We start from the raw sequence: 3825 nt of genomic DNA, 5'->3' as shown, positions 1-3825 counted from the left end.
GGGGGGGGGGGGGCGGCAGGACTGGGTGGGGAATTACTGCAGTTCTGATGAGGGTTTTTACACCCAACCTAAGCAACACTCGTCGTCCACATGGCCCCAAGTGCAGAAATCGTCTTAACGTCTCGCCCTGAAAGGAGTGCCAATTTCCAAAGTTAGAGACCACGCAATTGAATTTCCAGTACTTTCCAACCTAGTCTAGGAGGGGGTAGGGCAGAGAAGGAGAGGGCGGGCTAGAGAAACCCACCCTACGGACCCGCAAAGAAGCATCATGTAAACTACCTTCCACCCTTCCCCCAAGTAGTTAGCCATGTATTCCTGGGTTGCGTGTGGACACACACACACACACACACACACACACACACTCCGCGCCACCACCTTCCGTCCGCTCCTCCAATGTAAAGACTGCATTTTTAAATCGCTAGGAAAATGACTCAGGAAATCTGTGATCACATTTCAATACAAAGCACATTTCCCAAAGCCGGGGGTGCTAGTAGTCACATACACACTCACACCCGGACACCCCCAGAGTCCACCCGGCGCCTGCAGCGTCAACTCGCTCCGAGACTAACACAGCATGAAACCCCACGGCCGGCAAGGGAGGCTGGAGCCAGGCTGCTTGCAGAGGGTGCGCGGCTGGTGTGTTGCGGGGTCGCTTCTCGGGGTTCCGGGCTCCCACCGCAGCGCGCAGGGGGCCGCAGCAGCCGGAGCTGCCCCGCAGGGCAGGCTGCAGCGCGGGAGCCCGGCGCCGCCTCGCGGGCTCCTCCAGTGCCCGCCGGACTCTGGGGCAGAGCGAGTCTGCAGAGGGGCTGCAGGCGACTGGGCCACAGTGAGGATGGGGAGCCCGGCGCGACAGACCAACCCGGGGTTCGCCGCCTCCTTCCCACCGGAGGTCCACGGTCTGGGGCCCGCGCCCATATCTCTGCTGTCCCCTAACACTCGCTCCCAGGCTCCAGTCCGCGGCGGGCTCCCGGGGCTGCGGTAGTGGCGGCTCCCGGCTCTAGCCTCCTAGCCTGGTCTGCAACCTGGACGCCCTGTCCTTCTCTTCCTCCCTCCCTTCCCCGGTGCGGAGCAGGCGAGCAGGCTAGCATCTCCCGGAGCTCCCCGGCAGCCGCGTGAGCTTCCGGGACCTGCGAGCGCAGAGAGGGGCAACCCGGCTGGCCAGCCGCCGCGGTGGTCCCGGAGGCGCTTTTTCCGTAGAGCAGATCACGCCGCCTTACCGTGGCTGCAGGCTTGCCACCGCGGGGGAAGCGGGGAGGAGGACGGCAGGGAGGCAGGCGCCGCGCGGGTGGCTCCGCTCGCTCTCGGCGGCGTCCGGGAAGGAGCGGGTCCCGGTTCTGCCCTCAGCTCCAGCGAGACCAACAATAGCTCTCGCGGGGGAGCGGAGCCCCAGCGAGCCTCCAGCCGCGCGCACACGCCGGGCTCCCGCTCCCGGCCGCTCCCGGCCGGCTTCCCTGCCAGCACTGCTGCCCCACATGAAACAGCTGCAATCCCGAGGCTTCTGGGGGGTTGGGGCGGGTGTGTGCGCGCGCGGGTGTGTGTGAGTGTGTGTTTAATAGCTTCCCTCCTCTTCTTCCCCTCCCTGCCTGCTCGCCTGCCTGCCTCCGTCTCCCACCCTCGCTCTCTTACACACAGGGCGAGCGAGCGAGCGAGACACACGCACACTCACACGCACACACACGCACACGCAGGTTACATGAATGGGAGGCGGGAGCCAATCCTAGGAGGCCTGGCGAGCCCCGGCGCTCAGGCATTTGCAGCAGGGCCGCACCACGGCGCCGGGGGGCGCCACGCAGGTGATGCGCCTCTCCCAGGGCCACTCGCCCTCCTCTCCGCTCACCCCAGTCTCTGCTGTCTGCAATGTCTTCCCTTCTCTCCGTCCTCCCTTTCTTTCCGCAGCTTTCTCCATCTCCTCCTCATCTCATTTTCTTTCTGGATTTCTCAGAGCTCTATCAGTTTCAGTACGGATCTCGGTTTCCTCTCTGACCCTCTCTTTCCTGCCTTGCGAAAACTTTCTCCTCCCTTGTCCCTACTTTCTCTACTTCCTCCCCACTTGCCTTTTGTTCTCATTCCTCCCCCTCTGACTCTCTCCCGGTGTGTTCTGTAGCCTTCTCTCTCTCCCCACACCTCTCCTGGGTCCTTGGCCTCCAGCCTTGCCCCTGGATGCTATTCCACATCCAACACTTTTCCCAAGATGGTCTTGCTGGTTGCAGCTGTAGCTTAGCCCTGGATAATTGACAGCTCCTTCCTTGGGTATGCAAGACGACTACAAGAAAGGCACTCCTTCCTCGGACAACTTCCCAAAACCATGGAAACAGCCACTGAGTCGTGATAACAATCATGGAGGGGAAAAAAGAAAAAAAAAGAAAAAAAGAGCAGTGAACATATGAACATAATAATCAAAGAAACTATTGTCCCTTACAGGTCCAGATCGCGATTGCCAGCACATTACTAAGGCAAGGGCATTTGTCTGTGATAGATACAGCTTGAACTCAGAAATAGCCTTTTTGAAGAGTAAAAGAATGCCACCCCAAGCCTGTTGCACGCTGGTTAAGTCGTAGGACTTGATGTTCAGCAAATTGTTTCCCTCACCCTGTTTGCTTTCTTACCTGTAAAACAGATTTTGCTAACGTCACTAGTGTGCTGAGGATTAAAAAGGAGCAATGCAAAGAAAAGAAAACATCAGCGCACATAGGAGAGCCTCCATGTTGGGTTCCCTAGCCTCTCAGCCCCTTTAAACCTCATTCATCTGCTCCATTACACTTATAAAGTACTTAAGAAAGGAATGGTGGCAAGGCTATTCTGTACAAAATTTTAAAGGGGTGGGTTAGGCTGTTTTGAAAAGGCTACTATGTTCCAGAGACCCTGTGCTGACTACAAAACCATCATGGATTATAAACATGGGAAACTGGATGCCCCTTCAGTATCTCCTAAATTCAGCATGCAGAAAGGTAAGCAAGGGAACACGGGCGGATAGATTTCCTTACCCCCAGTCCAATCTATTTTTAAAATCTTCATGATGAGTGAACACTGACCAGTGACAAAGCCTTTGAGACTAACTAAAATGTCAAGCCTGTGGATGGCATTTATCAACTACGTGTCCTCACTACAGACATCACTGATGAGGACCAGTATGATTGGCAGTCAGATTCTGTCCTGCAGCTAGTACTTGATGACCACCTAATCTGTGACAGGTATGTGATGGGCTCTGACCACTCAGGTGTGATGCCAACCAACCCTGCCTAGACAGTGTCCTAGACATGTCTCATAGATACTTGATAATAAATAAGAGATACACACTGTGCTGGATCTCTTCAGTTGTCAACCTGACACACCTGGGTAGAAGAAGCCTCAACTGAGAAATTTCATCCACTGGACTGGCCTGTGACCATGGTCTGTGGGGCATTAACTTGATTGTTGAGTGGTGTGTGGGAGGGCCCAGCCCACTGTGGGCAGTGTCACCCCTGGGCAGGTGACCCTGTGTTATATAAGAAATCAGGCTCAGCACAGGCCAGGAGAGTAAGCCAGTAAGCAGTATTCCTCCATGGTCTGTGCTTCAGCACCTGCTCCGGGTTCCTAACCTGAGTTCCTGCCCTGGCTTCCTTCAGCAATGAACTGTGATCTGGGAGATGTATGATAAAATAAACTGTTTTCCTCCCCAAGTTGGTTTTGGTCAATGTTTTATCATAGTAATAGAAAGCAAGGAGGACAGCAGTTGGTAACAGGATTGTGGGATATTGTTGTGATGGACCTGACCATATGTATCTGGGAGGATTGTGGACGTTTTTGGCACTTTGGATCAGAAAAATACTTAGAGATAAATGAGTT

The 3825-nt window shown here is 55.4% G+C and overlaps 1 protein-coding gene across 3 annotated transcripts in view; it reads right to left on the bottom strand.

Annotated features, from left to right (window-relative positions):
* Positions 1-1492, bottom strand: part of Tenm4 (teneurin transmembrane protein 4) — a 775468-nt gene extending 773976 nt beyond the window's left edge. For 2 of the 3 annotated variants that reach the window (XM_017800882.2, XM_017800881.2), the window contains exon 1: positions 1218-1491. The gene's annotated coding sequence lies outside the window, so the exon portion shown is untranslated. Of the gene's footprint in view, positions 1-1217 lie in introns of all 3 variants that reach the window. The other variant, XM_017800880.2, reaches the window with a different exon arrangement.
* Between the last annotated feature and the right edge of the window lie 2333 nt (positions 1493-3825).

This window comes from Nannospalax galili, unplaced genomic scaffold, assembly GCF_000622305.1.
Source record: "Nannospalax galili isolate Female #2095 unplaced genomic scaffold, S.galili_v1.0 scaffold278, whole genome shotgun sequence".
NCBI classification, from domain to species: domain Eukaryota; kingdom Metazoa; phylum Chordata; class Mammalia; order Rodentia; family Spalacidae; genus Nannospalax; species Nannospalax galili.
The sequence above is the reverse complement of the archived record's forward strand: the minus strand, read 5'-3'. Positions and strand labels throughout refer to the sequence as shown.